Here is an 18199-nt window from a genome sequence, read left to right as displayed (position 1 = left end):
GCCCAACATACAGAATAAGGAGAGAATTTTAAAAGCTACAAGAGAAAGGAAGCAGATTACATTTAGGGGTAAGCCAATCAGGATAACAGCTGATCTTTCAACACAGACTCTGAAAGCTAGAAGATCCTGGAATAGCATATTTCAAACACTGAAAGAAAATGGGTTCCAACCAAGAATTGTGTATCCAGCGAAATTAAGCTTCAGGATGGAAGATGAAATTAAAACCTTCCACGAAAAACAAAAGTTAAAAGAATTTGCAGCTAGAAAACCATCTCTTCAAAACATCCTTGGCAAAACATTACAGGAGGAGGAAATGGAAAATAACAATGAAAACCAACAGTGGGAGGTAGGACAGTAAAGGGGGGAAAATAATCAAAGAGGAAAACAAACCATGTTTAGTAACAGAAATAAACAAATATGGCTGGAAGAACAACCCATATCTCAATAATAACCCTAAATGTTAATGGCTTAAACTCACCAATTAAGAGACACAGGCTAGTAGAATGGATCACAAAACAAGACCCAACAATATGCTGCCTACAGGAGACACATTTGATAGGAAAAGACATACACAGGCTGAAGGTGAAAGGTTGGGAAAAATCATATCACTCATATGGACTTCGGAAACAAGCAGGTGTGTCCATACTCATATCAAATAAAATAGATTTCAAGCCCAAGTTAATCAAAAGGGATAAAGAGGGACACTACATACCGCTCAAGGGAACCATACACCAACAAGACATAACAATCATAAATATATATGCCCCTAACAATGGTGCAGCTATGTTCATCAAACAAACTCTTCTCAAGTTCAAGAGTCTAATAGACCACCATACAATAATCATGGGAGACTTCAACACACCTCTCTCACCAATGGACAGATCTTCCAAACAAAAGTTGAATAAGGAAACTATAGAACTCAATAACACAATTAATAACCTAGACTTAATTGACATATATAGAATATACTACCCAACATCAAGCAGTTACACTTTTTTCTCAGCAGCACATGGATCCTTCTCAAAAATAGATCACATATTATGTCACAGGGCAACGCTTAGACAATATAAAGGAGTAGAGATAATACCATGCATCTTATCTGATCATAATGGAATGAAACTGAAAATCAACGATAAAAGAAGGAAGGAAAAAGCATACATCACTTGGAGAATGAACAATAGGTTACTGAATGATCAATGGGTTATAGAAGACATCAAGGAGAAAATTAAAAAATTCTTAGAGATAAATGAAAACACAGACACAACATATCGGAATCTATGAGACACATTGAAAGCAGTTCTAAGAGGAAAATTCATTGCGTGGAGTTCATTCCTTAAAAAAAGAAAAAACCAACAAATAAATGATCTCATACTTCATCTCAAAATCCTAGAAAAAGAAGAGCAAAACAACAGCAAAAGAAGTAGAAGGCAAGAAATAATGAAAATCAGAGCTGAAATTAATGAAATCGAAACAAAAGAAACAATTGAAAAAATTGACAAAACTAAAAATTGGTTCTTTAAAAAAATAAACAAAATCGACAGACCCTTAGCCATGCTAGCAAAGAGAAGAAGAGAGAGAACTCAAATTACTAGCATACGGGATGAAAAAGGCAATATCACAACAGACACTTCAGAAATACAGAAGATAATCAAAAATTATTTTGAATCCTTATACTCCAATAAATTAGAAGATAGTGAAGGCATCGATAAATTTCTTAAGTCATATGATCTGCCCAGATTGAGTCAGGAAGATATAGACAACCTAAACAGACCAATATCAATTGAGGAAATAGAAGAAACCATCAAAAGACTACCAACTAAGAAAAGCCCAGGACCGGATGGGTATACAGCAGAGTTTTACAAAACCTTTAAAGAGGAACTAATACCAATACTTTTCAAGCTACTTCAGGAAATAGAAAAAGAGGGAGAACTTCCAAATTCATTCTACGAGGCCAACATCACCCTGATACCTAAACCAGACAAAGACACTTCAAAGAAAGAAAACTACAGACCAATATCTCTAATGAACCTAGATGCAAAAATCCTCAATAAAATTCTGGCGAATCGGATACAAAAACATATCAAAAAAATTGTGCACCATGATCAAGTAGGATTCATCCCTGGGATGCGAGGCTGGTTCAATATACGGAAATCAATAAATGTTATTCACCACATCAATAGACTTAAAAATAAGAACCATATGATCATCTCGATAGATGCGGAAAAAGCATTCGACAAAGTACAGCATCCCTTTATGTTCAAAACTCTAGAAAAACTAGGGATAACAGGAACATACCTCAATATTGTAAAAGCAATCTATGCTAAGCCTCAGGCTAGCATCATTCTGAATGGAGAAAAATTGAAGGCATTCCCTCTAAAATCTGGAACAAGACAGGGATGCCCTCTCTCACCACTTCTGTTCAACATAGTTCTCGAAACACTGGCCAGAGCAATTAGACAGACGAAAGAAATTAAAGGCATAAAAATAGGAAAAGAAGAACTTAAATTATCACTATTTGCTGATAACATGATTCTATCCCTAGCAGACCCAAAAGGGTCTACAAAGAAACTATTAGAGCTAATAAATGAATTCAGCAAAGTGGCAGGATATAAAATCAACACGCATAAATCAAAGGCATTCCTGTATATCAGCGACAAATCCTCTGAAATGGAAATGAGGACAACCACTCCATTCACAATATCTTCAAAAAAAATAAAATACTTGGGAATCAACCTAACAAAAGAGGTGAAAGACTTATACAATGAAAACTACAGAACCCTAAAGAGAGAAATAGAAGAAGATCTTAGAAGATGGAAAAATATACCCTGTTCATGGATAGGCAGAACTAACATCATCAAAATGGCGATATTACCAAAAGTTCTCTATAGGTTTAATGCAATGCCAATCAAAATCCCAACGGCATTTCTTGTAGAAATGGATAAAGCAATCATGAAATTCATATGGAAAAATAAACGACCCAGAATAGCAAAAACAATGCTAAGCAGGAAGTGTGAATCAGGCGGTATAGCGATACCAGACTTCAAACTATACTACAGAGCAATAGTAACAAAAACAGCATGGTACTGGTACCAAAACAGGCGGGTGGACCAATGGTACAGAATAGAGGACACAGAAACCAATCCACAAAACTACAACTATCTTATATTTGATAAAGGGGCTAAAAGCATGCAATGGAGGAAGGATAGCATCTTCAACAAATGGTGCTGGGAAAACTGGAAATCCATATGCAACAAAATGAAACTGAATCCCTTTCTCTCGCCATGCACAAAAGTTAATTCAAAATGGATCAAGGAGCTTGATATCAAATCAGAGACACGGCGTCTGATAGAAGAAAAAGTTGGCTACGATCTACATACTGTGGGGTCGGGCTCCAAATTCCTCAATAGGACACCCATAGCACAAAAGTTAATAACTAGAATCAACAAATGGGACTTACTCAAACTAAAAAGTTTTTTCTCAGCAAAAGAAACAATAAGAGAGGTAAATAGGGAGCCTACATCCTGGGAACAAATCTTTACTCCTCACACTTCAGATAGAGCCCTAATATCCAGAGTATTCAAAGGACTCAAAAAATTAGACAATAAAATAACAAACAACCCAATCAACAAATGGGCCAAGGACCTGAACAGACACTTCTCAGAGGAGGACATACAATCAATCAACAAGTACATGAAAAAATGCTCACCATCTCTAGCAGTCAGAGAAATGCAAATCAAAACCACCCTAAGATACCATCTCACTCCAGTAAGATTGGCAGCCATTATGAAGTCAAACAACAACAAGTGCTAGCGAGGATGTGGGGAAAAGGGTACACTTGTACATTGCTGGTGGGACTGCAAATTGGTGCAGCCAATTTGGAAAGCAGTATGGAGATTTCTTGGAAAGCTAGGAATGGAGCCACCATTTGACCCAGCTATTCCCCTTCTCGGTCTATTCCCTAAAGACCTAAAAAGAGCATGCTACAGGGACACCGCTACATCGATGTTCATAGCAGCACAATTCACAATAGCAAGACTGTGGAACCAACCTAGATGCCCTTCAATAGACGAATGGATAAAAAAAAATGTGGCATTTATACACAATGGAGTATTACTCTGCATTAAAAAATGACAAAATCATAGAATTTGCAGGGAAATGGATGGCATTAGAGCAGATTATGCTAAGTGAAGCTAGCCAATCCCTAAAAAACAAATGCCAAATGTCTTCTTTGATATAAGGAGAGTAACTAAGAACAGAGTAGGGGTGAAGAGCATGAGAAGAAGATTAACATTAAACAGGGATGAGAGGTGGGAGGGAAAGGGAGAGAGAAGGGAAATTGCATGGAAATGGAAGGAGACCCTCAGGGTTATACAAAAGTACATACAAGAGGAAGTGAGGGGAAAGGGAAAAATAATACAAGGGGGAAAAATGAATGACAGTAGAGGGGGCAGAGAGAGAAGAGGGGAGGGGAGGGGAGGGGAGGGGGGATAGTAGAGGATAGGAAATGCAGCAGAACACAACAGACACTAGTATGGCAATATGTAAATCAATGGATGTGTAACTGATGTGAATCTGCAATCTGTATATGGGGTAAAAATGGGAGCTCACAACCCACTTGAATCAAAGTGTGAAATATGATATATCAAGAACTATGTAATGTTTTGAACAACCAACAATAAAAATTAAAAAAAAAAACAACATAAAGTTCAGAATGTCTATGATCTGATCAATAATTCCAGAGGGGAAAATGATCCATAGCTAAGAGAAAGAGCAATCAATAGAAAGAAGCAAAATGATGGAGATGAAGGAACTAGCAGAGACTTTAGAACAGCTATATAAATATAAATTTTTCCAAGAATGTAAATGAAAACATGAACATAATGAGCACAGATGTGAAAAAATAAACATACATACATATATAGGGTTATGTGTATGTGTGTGTGTGTGTATATATATATATAAAATAACAATTTCAAAATGGAACTCCAAGAAATAAAAAATACCATGTTATGGTTTAGATGTGGTATCCCCCAAAAGCTCACATTGTGAGACAATGCAAGGAGGCTTGGAGAAGAAATGATTGGGTCATAGCCTTAACCTAAACAGTGAATTAATTCCTGATGGGATTAACTGAGTGGTGACAAGGCAGGTGGGTATGCCTGGAGGAAGTGGTTCACTGGGGGTGTGGCTGTGAGGTGTATATTTTGTATCTGGAGACTGGAGTCTCTCTCTGCTGCCTGATCACCTTGTGAGCTGCTTCTCTTTCCCACACTCTTCTGCCATGATGTCCTGCCTCACCTTGAGCCCCGGAGGAACAGAGCCAGCCACTTATGGACTGAGACCTCTGAAACTGTGAGCTCCCAAATAAACTTTTCCTCCTCTACAGTTGTGCTGGTTGGTTGGGTCCTCTTAGTCACAGCAGTGAAAAAACGGACTAAAACATACCATGTCTGAAAAGAAAAGTGCCCTGGATGGAATTAATTGCAAATTAACCACTGCAAAAGACAAGTTGAGTGGAAGTTGGAGCAATATATACTATCCAAAATCAAGCACATATAGAAAAAAAAAAAGCAGAATCTATGTAACCTGTGGGGAAATAATCAGATTGCTATGGTTACCATAAAAAGTTACAAGAAAGGCTGGGGTTGTGGCTTGCCTGTGCAAGGTGCTGGGTTCGATCCTCAGCAACACATAAAATAAATAAAATAAAGGTATTCTGTTCATCTACAACTACAAAAAAAATTTTAAAAAAAGAAAAAAAGACAGTGTGCATCAAGCCTAACAGGTTGCTCTAGGATTGGAGTGAAGAGAAATTGGCAGAGGATAGGGGGAGCAAAAGATGTTATTATATGAGACTTAATGAAGCACCCCTCTGCACTGATGGGGATGCTCTAACAGAGAGGAAGAAGCTGAAACTCAGAAAGAAGAGGTGATAAAGGTAAGGGGACAGGTAAAGTTGTGATATGAATGAAGGAGAGCAAGGTTACAAACACAGTAATAGTGTCTGTTTTGGGCTCAATATCCAAATAGTCCTATTTGGATATTGTGAATTTTATATATATATAAAATATAATTCACAATAAGAATTTGAGAATATCATAAACCAGAGATATATAGTCATCAGTGTGGCAGCAAGAGTGTATGATATTGGCTTCCATCTGACACTGCCTTTCTCCTTCCTGAGTTTTTGAAGAAGAGGAAAGAGACAAGCAGAAAAATGAGCTTCCCAGGTCCCCGGGTGAACTGTCCTATGACTTTGGACCTAATGATCCTTTGTTCTGATCAATAGTATGGCCTTTATTGCTTTGAACATTTTTCTGTCAACTAAGGATCAGTATCTCTTGCCTGCCAACATTGGATCTTTGGGGCACCAAGGAGTCCTGGCAACCTGTCAGCTCGACTCAGCCTTTCACGGACCTTATTCCGATGAACTGGTCATCTTACATCTCATCTTCTTGCAGTGCGGATACAGCAATGATTCATTAAGTGGAACAGGTTGTTCCCACTGACTGTGGTTTCAAAATAAAATGCTGGATGTCACCCCTCTGAAGTGTTTTAAGGCGAATTACAGTGAGATTTTTAATTGACTGGTATAGACTAGGGTTTCTCAACCTAGTACCATCGACATTCGGGGCTGGATAATTTTTTGTTGTAGAAGCAGACCTGAGTCTTCTGAGATGTGGAGCCACACAATAGAACTGCGCACCACCCCTAGCCGGGACCACCAAAAATGACTAACTCTCCCTTGCAGGGCAGAATCACTACCACTCAAGGATCACTAATACAGACTGACATCATGACATCAAAATAGGAACTGAAAACTCCTAAAATATTTTCTAGTATCAGAATGTCTGCTTTTTGTATAGACAAATACCTGGCTATTTGACTGAATTTTTAAGTTTTCAAATGAATACTAAATGTCTTCATCAACAACAAACATTGGATGAATACATCTTTTGAAGACCCTCTCAGCCTGATATTGTGTGTGTGTGTGTGTGTGTGCACGTGCGCACACCAGAAAGTGAACTTGGGGCTCTGTGCATACTAAGCAATACTCTACCTCTGAGCTACACCACACATCTAGACCTCTAGTCTGATTTTTTAACTCTTGAACCAATCAGCAGGATTTAACGTGTCAAAATTTGAAATAGTTGAGAACATTTAAAAAGCTTTCCAATTCCAGACCTGTTCTCCACTCTACTAACTGACATAGTTTGGCGCTTGTTTTATTCTTATTTTTAATTTTATTTTATCTAATTTTTGTTGTCACACACTATTTTAATCCATTTTGGAGGAAATCAGAGATAAATATGAGCAGAGTCATTTTTTTTTTCTATATGTGAATAATGAGTTCTTTTTTCTGAGAACATTTTGTCTCCTCTCCCTGTTGCTCAACCACTCCCATTGAGCAATCTCCTGATGACTTTGTATGGAGTGGGATCATGGCCTAATTATTTATTTATTTATTGGTGCTGGGGATCAAACCCAGGGCTTTGAGCATGCAAGACAAGCATTCTACCAACTGAGCTATATCCCCATTCCTTGGCCTGTTTATTATAAACCACCTACTATGCTAAATTAATACTCTGCAGAGCAGTCAGAGGCAGGGAATGATGCTCAATGGGAAACTCTAATAGTTTCTAGTACCCAGTCTGTCAGACAAAAAGTTTGCATTTCTGGGTATCTGTTTCTTCAAATTCAAATTCAATTAATATCAATTGTGATGAATATGGCTTTGCCAAGTCAAAACTTGACAGTGCCTCAAAGGCTATTTTGTAGTAGGGTGTGTCTTCTCTGGGTGGCAGTTTTTAAAGATCAAGAAGTTCTTGGTTTCTTGTTTTCATAATAACACAGTAGGAACCAGCCATAAATTGTGTTCATTCTTCCTTTTGAGAAAATAAATGTAGTAAAAGTTTAATCTCTCTTGTGTAAAATAAAAATTCTTCATAAACAAAAATCAAACTCTTGTTAGCAATATGCACATTGGGTTGTTTAGGAATATGGTGTACTGCTGTCCGCAATTTATTTTGATAAGAAAAGACCAATGGTCTCTCTGAGGAATGGATAAATGGATAGATGTGTTAAAAAGAAAAAAAAGGTAAATTGTTAATTGTAGAATTGAATTGGCAGTGTGTGGGTATTCACCATCCAGTTCTTTCAACTTTTTCTTTGTTTGAACATATTCACCATAAATTGGGAGGGGGAAATTCCTTTGGTTATTTTAAATTCACCTCTTTCAAGTCTCTGGTGGTTTGGGGTTTGGTGAAAAGTCACGTTCGTTAGCCTTTATGACTTTTATGACTATTAATCATATGTAAACTGAGATCTCAGTTTTCAGTCTGTCCAAGAGTTTCCTCTATTCCCTTGAGCCCTTTAGATGCTATTTTCTGCATGTTTTCCAAATTTTGTTAATGTCTTTCTTAAGGTAGAGCCATCAAAATTACTCCAAATGCTCTCTCAAAGTTTTGTTTGAGGATAGTAGGAAGTTATTTTTTGATTTGTTTCTAATAGTCTCTGTAGAGTGACAAATTGCTTTTCCAAGAATTTCCACACTATTGCAGCTAATGGTGTATTCACAGGCTAATTACCCAAATTAGAACCTCCAAATCTTCCTCAATTCCCTCCTCTCTCACACCTCCCTATACTATCATTTTTACTTTTCAAATATTCTGAAATTTCTTCCATCTTCTTGAATATCACTGCCTTCATCCAGACCTCTCTCTTCTTTTGGTCTGTGGTGTTTTTTTTGTGTGTGTGTGTATTTTTTTTTTTTTTTTTTTTTTTTTTTTGCTCTCTAACCTGTCTTCCTCATTGTCTCCAGAGTTTTCTTTCCAGAATGTAAATATGTTCGTATCATCGCTCTACTTGACAAACTACAGTAATAATTAGAAATAATTAGCAATGATTTTTAGATATATTGATGACAATGTGGACTTTTTAAGAGAACTTACCTTCTAGAAATTCATACTAAAATATTTACAGTTGGAATAAGGAAATACCTGAGATTTGCTTCAGAACTAATATCCAAAGGAAAGAACATTGGTAGAGATATAAATGAACCAAGATCAACCATGAATTGAAAATTGTTAAAGTTGAGTGACGAATACATGGGGATTTTCTCTATTTTGCATATATTTGAAATTTTCCATGATAAAAAAGTTTTTTGTTGTTGTTGTTGTTTTATCTTGTTTTTTTTTTTTTTTTTTTTTTTTTTTTGGTACTGGTTGAACCCAGGGGCCTTAATCACTAAGAGACATCTCAACCCTTTTTATATTTTTTGTTCTAACAAAGGGTCTTGCTAAATTGCTTAAGCCTCACTAAGTTTTACTCACTATCATTTTTACTTCTTAAATATTCTGGCCTTGAACTTGCAACCCTCCTGCCTAAGCCTCCTAAATAACTGGGATCATAAGCATGTACCACCATGCCCAGCCAGTAGAGCTACCTTGTCTTTGAGCCCTTTCTGCAATCCTTCTTCTAATGTGTACCCTATGATTCTAATATGTACCCTATGATATAGCAACTTATATGTTATTCCTAGGATGGACTATTTTGAAAAATCAATTTTTTTCTTTCTTGAACAATGACTACTTATCATTTTGTGTCCAACTCAAAAGACTCAGGAATTTTCCCTGACTCATCCTGATATAGCTATCTCCTTTCCCAGGATTACCATAGTTTTGTGTGTGTGTGTGTGTATGTTTTTTTTTTTTGTTTTGTTTTGTTTTTATGGTGCTGGGGATTGACCCCAGGGCCTTGTACATGTGAGGCAAGCACTCTACCAAGTGAGTTATATCCCCAGCACCATAGATTTTTATAGAACATTTATTTGTATATTGTAAGATGATTGTTACAATATTCTCAAAAATATAAATCTGCTTAATCAGGTAGTAATATAGGGTAAAGCCTCATTTTTTATGTTTGTGCAATATACAGTGCAAAAAACGTGTTTAAAAATTCTAAATGAACCATCTTGTATGAAAACATATTTTAGATTTTTAAATATTACTTTTGTTACCTAAATGTAAATCCTGGCTTCTGCAGAGGGGGCCCATGAACCAGACTATACTTATTGAGGATTTAAATGTTTTTCATTCAGTAAGATTTCCAAATCTCGGAATTAAGACAATTTTCTAAACATGTTAGTTCTTATTCCACAGTTTAATGTGCAATCATATTCCAGATAAGTTGCAGAATTTTATGCATGACATATCTGTAATCCTTATAGCTGAACAAGATAATTTCTCAATTCTTACATCTTAATACCACAGCACTAGCCTAGGTCAAAGTATTTGAAATTTCCAAAGAAAGGCTGAAAACAGTAATTCTTCTAAAACATAAAAAAAAAATCAAGATAGCATAAGATATGTTATACTGTTCCTGCTTTAAGCTGTTCTTGGCCCTTCTAGCTATCAGTAATCGTGGCCCCCAAAACCATTTATGAGAGTATGATTGCCCCTCTTGGTGCCAATATTATATCACTTCTTGTAAAAACCAAATTTAATTTAAAGCAAACTGTCATTGCTGGTTAATCAGCTAGCTGGGCAGTCATGATCCTTTTTATACCTGTCATCATCTGTAATAGTATAATGATTTTTGAGTGTTGCCAGAGGCTCAGCTTTGCAGGACCACAAGGTACAAAGCACCACAGTCAAGAGAACACTTGAATAATGAGAACAGAATGAGTGTGTTCTGGGTAGGAGCTAAAAAGAGACTCCAGAGTACATACAGTCCACAGTCTCAGGAATTTTCTTTGTCCTACAGCCTCCTACTAATGGAAAGAGGCATGTCTGGGAATGACACAATGTCAGTTACATGACAATTCCAGCCTATTCCTGACTCCACGGAATGGCTGTACTTTTCATAGAAAGCATTAGTTTTTAACATAGAGCTAGTGAAAGACAGCATGGTTAAATAGAAAATGCATGTTCTTTGTTTCCAGGAAGACCAGGACTAGAATCCCATTCATTGGCTTATGACCTTTCATGGTGCAATGTACTTGACCTTTTTGAAATTTTTCTCTCCCATAAGAGTGCCCGCAATAATGTCAACGTCTGTGGGAAGTCAAAATAAATGTTATTTCATTCCCTCCCCCAATAGCACAACAGTTTAAATGCCTACTATAGAATGAAAACAGAAAGAGGCAGATTACTCTCAGAATCAAGAGTGACGGGGCCAGAAAGAGGCTGCAGAGAAATCTCTAGCGTCACCCTTCTGATTCGGCTCTGTCCTTGCCATGAAAAAGTAATGATCTCTGAAACATCCTGTCAACTCACATGATTTTGAACAGCAGGCATTCCAAGCATAAATGAAATACTTTCTATTTTGAAAAAAACAGAACTGAAAGTGGAACAGATTCCAATATTCAGTCAAACTGAACTCATAGTGTGGGTTTTCCAGAACCAAATATGGAGATGACACTCAGTTCTTCAATTTAAAGCTGTTCAAAATTCTCAAGTAATTTATGAACTTCAGAAATCTATATTAACTTGAGACTTAAGAAGATTCATCTGAGAGTCACAGGACAAGTTGTTATAGTGAGGGAAAGCCTCAGAGAACTTCAATCAATGATAGGGCCAGAAAAGGACTTTATTCCTCCTAACTCCTTGATGCCAAGTGTAAAGTGTTCTATAAAACTGACCTGCATGTGGAAATTCCTAGGAAGGACTCCCTCATGGTGTCTGCCCAAAGTTAATGTATGTAGAAGACTCCGAGAAAAATTGATTTGGCTCATTTTAAATTGTTGGGGTTTTGATTGTTTGGCTTCACAAAACAAAACAAAGGACCGAAAAGCCATTTTTAAAAAACCTAGAGTCTGATTCTATCATAGATTGGTGACCTCTGCCTGAGCTCTACTCTAGACCATCTCAGCACCACAGACAGAAAAAGGAGAAGCCCTTCAAAGCACTTACACACTCAAATGCACTTACTCTTCTGTGACTTTTGAAGCAATTAAGCAATAGAAAAGCAATAACCAAAATGAATTTCAGAGATTCGATATGGATTTAATTTTCTCACATGTTACTTTCACCCTATTACTAGTTCTCTGTCAAATATTGTTCCAGGTACATGTCCAAAGTTTAAACTCTGAATACATTCATAATACTAAACAAACCAATGGCATAATGATCTATGCAAGGGTCTTAAAACATCTTGTAGGTAGGGACAGGTCCACTTAAACCAACACTAAATTAAGCGAAAAGATAGGATAGGATCTGACAAATATAGAAGGCTTCAAATAATAAAATTACCCATCTGATCAAATAGAGGCTTAAAAGATGTTGGAAAATCTGCAGCTACATAAATCATGTATATAGTGAGTGGAATTCCCCACTTATAATAAGGTATCAAGATTTACATTACTTCACATTCTACACACCATACCTTTTTTGTTTTTGTTTTTGATTGTTGGTACTAGGGATTGAACCCAGAGGCACTTTACCACTAAGCTACATCCCCAGCCTACTTTATTATTATTATTATTATTATTATTATTATTATTATTATTATTGAGACAGGGCCTTGGTAAGTTGCTGAGGTTGGCCTCAAACTTGAGATCCTTCTGACTCATCCTCCTGAGTCAATGGGATTACAGGTATGCACTACCACACATTATACCTTTCGCCTATTCAGGAGGTGATAAGCCAAGTGACGACACTTTTCTTCACAAAGGACAATCCCACAGCTTACATGTAAATGCATGGTCTTGAAATAGTTGAGATGGGTCTTTCTCTGATGACAGGATATGTGAAGAGAAGTTGGGAATCTGGAGTCAGTACACTGTAGACTAAGCTCTATCAGTTACTTGTTCCCTGATCAAGGACAAGTCACCACTGGCTCTCCTTCTGTTTCCTCTCTGAAAACAATAGTAATGATGGCCTCCCTCTTTCATGGGATTGTGGCAGAGTTCAAGAAAGTGCCTTATGCTGGCAAATTCCCATATAAACACCGGAGTTTATCTTCTCGCTACTAGAGAGGGGATCAAAAACCAAAGCATAGAGACTCTACCCACCATGGACTCTGGAAGTATATAATGGCCTATTGAAACAGTAAAAAGCCCCCCAAGACTCCAAATCCCTGAAAGCAATAAGAACAAGACTCCAACAGTGAACTCCAAAGACTGTAAATGAGGGATCGGTACAAAGAGAAAGGGGGCTCAGAGGGAGTTAACTCTTTGGGAATGAGTGGCTTTGAAACACACCATCTGGCAAAAACAAAGAAACAAAACCGAGTTCTGTAGCTCAGAATTTTCTTGCTGTAAGAGGTCCCAAGAAAATAATCAAACAGTTTATTTTGCTTCAAAGCAGCTCTGGAGTACAATTTGTGGACTCTGTGGAAATCGAGTCCGTTGCACACATCTCCCTATAACACCCACTGGGTTATGCCTTAGAAATAAGCCATTCCCAGCAATGATGGAAGGTGCAGCGGGCCCTTCTGATCCTTGGGTTCCACATCTGTGGATTCAACCAACTAGGAATCAAAAACATTTTTAAGAACAATGCACCTGCTCTGAACATTCACAGACCTTTTTCTTTATCTTACTCTTAAATAACATAGTATAGCAGTTAGTTACATAGTACTCACGTGGCATAAGTGGTTGTAAGTAATCTATAGATGATGTAAAGTAGATGGGAGGGTTTCATAGGTTATGTGCAAAACTGACACCACTTTATGGAAAGGACTTGAGTATCCTTAGATTGTGGTATTTGTGGGGTCCTGGAACTGACCTCCCAAGGATACTGAGGGACAACTATAATTCCTATTGGAGTAAGCCTAGAGGCTCTGGTTTAGTAGACTCCATTGATGACTATCATTGTTGGGCTTGATTTAAAGGCATTAGATTGATGAAATTAGGATTAAAAATTTCCTTTTCTTATAAATAACTTGATCTCCAAAACGTGTAATCTTATCACAATGACCTTTAAAAACCTTGACAATTTTCTCCTAGACATCCATGTACGGCTTACTGGCTTAATTTCCACCCAGCTTCAGCCAAGGACTCCCTCAGCCCTACTGCGGCTCTTGTGCTCTTTAGAATTTTGACATTTAACCAAGTAGAAGAATGTGGAGAAACAAATGGAAAATTTAAAAATGTTTAAGAAGTAGGTTTCTATAATGGTTCTGTTTAATCTGGTGACTCAGAGAAGCCACAGGTTCATGGGCAGCATTGGAATATGGAACAGGCGAGGGGAGAAGGGCACACTTCTCAGGTAGGGGCAGGCAGCAGAGAAAAGCCCATGTCTCCTCCCTCCCCACTCCCAGCCAGTCCCAGCCAGCAGGCTCTGGAACCCCAGGCCCAGGACACACACACACACACACACACACACACACACACACAACTGGGAGCAGAGGACTGGGTTGTTTCTATTCAGAAATAACTTACTTGGACACCCCATCTTCCAGGTTGAGCACAATGAACAGCTCTGATCATAGTTTCATCAGCACTAAGCCAGCTATTTGGGGTGGGGCCTGGGTGGAGTGTCTGTCCTCCAAAGGAAAAGGAAAAACTGACAGGAAAAATGGAGGGACAGGCCAGAAAGGGCAGAGACAGCAGTAGGTTCCAGGTTAATAACAAAGTTCTCTGTTGCTGGCCTCACCGATGCAAGGGCCATCACTGCAAACTGTTTTCAAAGATAAAAGCACACTGCCTGTCAGTGCTGTGTAGCCCGGGCTTAGACGGTCTCAGGGGAAGCCTAGCCCTTCCTGCCATGAAGTTTGGAAGGGCCATAAAACACATTGTGTATCTAATTTTATTGTGCTGGAAATACTCTTTGTTTGCATTTTCATGGGGTTTTACGTTCAAATGTGTGGGATTCCCACGTGCATTCCACTTTGATTTTTTTTTTTTTTTTTTTTTTTTTTGATGTGTACAGATTCTGGAATCAGACCTGGGTGTCACTCTTTCGTGCATCCTAGGGGGTCTCTGGGCCTTCATTTCCCCATATAATAAAACTGGAATAATAAAATACAAATGGTCCTTAACTAAAAATGGGGCGATAGCCTAATAAACCCACCAAAGGTTGAAAATATCATGATGGGAGAACACATTCGATATTCCTAACCTTCTGAACATCACAGCTTAACAACACGGTATGCTGCAGGGTATTGGCTGTTTTGCGCAGTGGTACTGTGGTTGACCTCTAGCTGGGGTTCACTGCTGCTGTCAGACATCTCAGAAGAACATACAACGTACTGCTAACTCAGGAAGAGATCCAAATTTGAAATTAAAAATGCGGTTTCCACCGAATGCCTATCACTTTCACACCATTGTGAAGCTGAAAAATCATTAAGTTAAACCACCAAAAGTCAGGGACCATGTACGCAGATGGTTATAGAGGAGTTATTGTGAGAACTCTATGAAAATAGATACACTTGTGAACATCAGCTGGCACAGCAAGTTGCCTGATAAATGTTTTTTAATTATCAGCATTGATATTATCCTACAGCTGTAGCAGAACAGTGTACCTCTCGTTTCTCACTCAGCACTGTGACCCAGACATATTTACTACAATGTCCTCATCTTCAAAACAGAGGTGTTCAACTAAACATCCTATAATTGCTATCCAAATCCACAATTCTTTGGCAGTTTGGATGTGCTAGGTCATGTAAACTAGCTATTTTTATTATTTTTGAATAATATTGGTGTTTGGAAAAGTCCAAGTACCATTGGACTTCTCAAATCTGTGAGTTTTCAAAAATTTAGCAGTTGGATGACTCAAAGGAGGCTCTGACCCCCACTGAGATGTTCCACTTCGTAGGACTTTTGTTGTTGTTTGTTTGTTTGTTTTTGTGCTAGGGATCAAATCCAGGGCCTCAAGTACACTAGACAAGTGTTCTACCATTGAGCTATACCCTCAGTCCTATGAGTTGTTATAAGTTCTTCAGGATAAGTAGGGAGTTCAGACCTCAGTGGATATTGCATTCTATTATATATATATATGAAAGAAAGAATAGCCCAGCAGGGCAGAGGGCCCCTGCAGTTAGACAGGGAAGTCACAGGTCCCCTGCAGCCAGAAAGGGAAGTCACAGGCCACGTGGACACCGACCCAAGGACCTCACACAAATGACATAAAGAGGAACAGAGGGGTTAGAATGACTTTTTTTTTTTAATCATTGGTGATTCTAGAGTTTATGGATTCTCCTGAATTTTAGGGAATAGAAGAGGAAGAACTTCTAAATGCCAGCCAGACATTTTTTCCCCCTACAGCAGGGTATCTGAAGCTGCCTACGTCAAAGATAAAGCACTTGAGACAAACTGTGTGGGGGAACCTCTGCAGCAGAACTGATTTCCAGTCCAATCTCCACATGCGACAAGGAGTAGCCAGGATTTAAAAAAGGGGAGTGTGCCCTAGGAGCCGGGCAGAGCTGCAAGCACACTGCCAACTTGAGCCCATACAACAATCCTCTAGTTAATCTGCACACACTCAGTGTCCTAGGCTCATCCAGGCAAAACACTGTCTAGCAAGACTTCAAATGAAAACAACCATTCTCTGCTCCCCCTCAATATTATCCAGGCAATCCAAAGAGAGGAACCAGCTTGGTTATCTCCTTGCAGCCTCTGATTCAGAGGCCTGCCATTTCCAGAAGTTACATCATCTCTCTGTTCAGGGTCTGACCCTTTCTCTTTTCCCCTTTTTCCTTTTCTCTTAAGCCTTCTGTCTGGCGATGAGCAGAGGACAAACATCCAAACAGCAGCTCTGTTCCAGGATGGTGCCACTTTCCACTTCTCTCAAAAGCAAGCTCCACTACTGCTGAATTAACCTGGGAAAAAAGGTCCTCGCAGGGCTTTGCATGCCAGGCCCCTCCTCTCCTGTGGTGATAATTAGATTCAGGCAGCACTTCTACAATCCACGTTAAAAAAAAAAAAAAAGCAAGAAAGAGCCTAAGCATCATAAAAATATCAAAACACTAAAGTAAGGAAGGCCAGGGCAACTGAAAACTTCAACTTTAAAGCAATGGAGGTGGATTAGCTTATTGGAGAAAAGAGCTATAAAATATAGCTTTAGTGAGTTGGAAAGCATGCATGAAATCTGAATACGATTTCTAATCTAACTGTGCATATCATTTTGTCACTTATCTATACTCAGGCTCTTAAACGTTGTTAAATAAATATTCTTCGGTATTGACTAGAAATGTCAAGCTAGTCATCTAATAAGTTCACAAGTTATTTTATCTATTTACTTTTTTAATTTTTTAAATAGGGTCTCACTATGTTGCCCAAGCTAGTCTCAAGTCCTGAACTCAAGGGACTCTCCTGCCTCAGCCTCCCAGGTAGTAGGACCGTGGGCATACACCACTACACCTGGCTTACAAGTTATTTTAAACCACTGTATTTTCAGCAATAAAATAGAATCAAAACTAGTCATCCACTCACTTCCACAGGTCTCCTACTTGTCACCTGAATCTTGGCTATGAACTTAAATATGACAGACTATAGAAATCCCGGACACCTGGAAATCAACTTTTACAGACAGGAATCAAGCAATACATCCATTCATCCTCAAAGTTAAAAGACGATGTTGCTAAAAATAGCAGGTTCTTACAAAGTCACTAAAAACACACATGGATACTGGGTACAAATAAAATCATCTCCTCCTATAACATCAGAGGGAAACCAAAATCAAAATAAAATAAAAGTTGCTGGTAGCTTGTAACACACACACACACACACACGTACACACACACGCAGTCTCTAGTCTCTAGTTACTTACTGGGTGGTTTTGTGGCGGTATTCCTCACATCAGCACCCTGCCTGTCCAGCTGCCAAGTGCCGGAGCATGCCGCCAGCAGCTGTTTCCTTCAAGCCTGGGCTCTCTGTGTCTTAACCAGTCACATGCGCCTCCTGATAAATACCGCCCGGTGCCAGGAGGTCAGAAACTGAAGATCATTATTCTCCTCCTTCCGAAACCTCAGAACCCCCTGGGTTGGCTCGGCCCTTTCATTAGCATGCAGAGCAGAGCAGAGCTGTACATTTCACAATTTGTTTTCTTTTTAGTGACAAACACCCAACAGCTGATAAGTCACACCGGAGGGCAGGTCACTGCAAGTGGAAAGTTAATCGTGTTTGTGGTAGGGGGGAGGGGAGCCTGACAGTCCCATCTCAGTCAGGTTTTCACTGGGGCCCCACCACGCAGCGAGGTCAGGGAACAGCAGCAGGTGGAAGCTGTCCTATGTGTCAGGTGGCCCTGAAACACGTGAG

At 38.7% G+C, this 18199-nt stretch overlaps 1 protein-coding gene across 6 annotated transcripts in view; it reads right to left on the bottom strand.

The window, feature by feature from the left end:
- The window catches only part of Rasgrp3 (RAS guanyl releasing protein 3), a 111159-nt gene that overhangs the window by 64128 nt on the left and 28832 nt on the right, over positions 1-18199 (bottom strand). Inside the window, exon 1 of one of the 6 annotated variants that reach the window (XM_027933522.2) lies at positions 17712-18122. The exons of 3 other annotated variants lie outside the window; for them this stretch is intronic. The gene's annotated coding sequence lies outside the window, so the exon portion shown is untranslated. Of the gene's footprint in view, positions 1-12618; positions 12666-14383; positions 14417-17711; positions 18123-18199 lie in introns of those variants that run through there. 2 more of the 6 variants (XM_071601483.1, XM_071601484.1) reach the window with 2 other exon arrangements.

This window comes from Marmota flaviventris, chromosome 14 (assembly GCF_047511675.1).
Source record: "Marmota flaviventris isolate mMarFla1 chromosome 14, mMarFla1.hap1, whole genome shotgun sequence".
In the NCBI taxonomy this organism is placed as follows: Eukaryota; Metazoa; Chordata; class Mammalia; order Rodentia; family Sciuridae; genus Marmota; species Marmota flaviventris.
The sequence above is the reverse complement of the archived record's forward strand: the minus strand, read 5'-3'. Positions and strand labels throughout refer to the sequence as shown.